Source organism: Chiloscyllium plagiosum, chromosome 23 (assembly GCF_004010195.1).
Source record: "Chiloscyllium plagiosum isolate BGI_BamShark_2017 chromosome 23, ASM401019v2, whole genome shotgun sequence".
Classification (NCBI taxonomy): domain Eukaryota; kingdom Metazoa; phylum Chordata; class Chondrichthyes; order Orectolobiformes; family Hemiscylliidae; genus Chiloscyllium; species Chiloscyllium plagiosum.
In genome coordinates, this window is record NC_057732.1 from 50781498 (window position 1) to 50782116 (window position 619).

A 619-nucleotide genomic window follows, 5' to 3' on the forward strand; every position below is an offset into this window, starting at 1 on the left:
TTCCACCTATCACATTTCCGACGCCCCTCCCCCAAGTCCCTCCTCCCTATCTTTTATCTTAGCCTGCTGGACCAACTTTCCTCATTCCTGAAGAAGGGCTAATGCCCGAAACGTCGATTCTCCTGTTCCCTAGATGCTGCCTGACCTGCTGCGCTTTTCCAGCAACACATTTCCATCTCTGATCTCCAGCATCTGCAGACCTCACTTTCTCCACAATAAGCACAAGGCTGTTCAGGAGACAGGTAGCTGAAGTTCATTTACAACAACATCGATTGACAATATCGTAGACCTAGTGTAGTTGCTGTGCTTACTGATCTTACTGTACATTATATATACACACAGTTGACTGACTCAACACATTTCATTTACTCCATTACATAATTCCACATTTTGTTGAATTCAGTTCTTATAGCTGCTGTAGCAGGATTTGAACCCAGGTCCCCAGGACATTTCCTAATTCTCAGAACTAATAGTCTAGCAATAATACCAGCTATTGCCAGTTGGTATCTGAGAATAAGTGTGTGTGAGTGAGTGAGTGGATGAGTGAACGTATATCTGAGAGTAAATAAATCAGTGAGTGAATGCGTATCTGGGAGTAAGTCAGGAACTAAATGCGTAC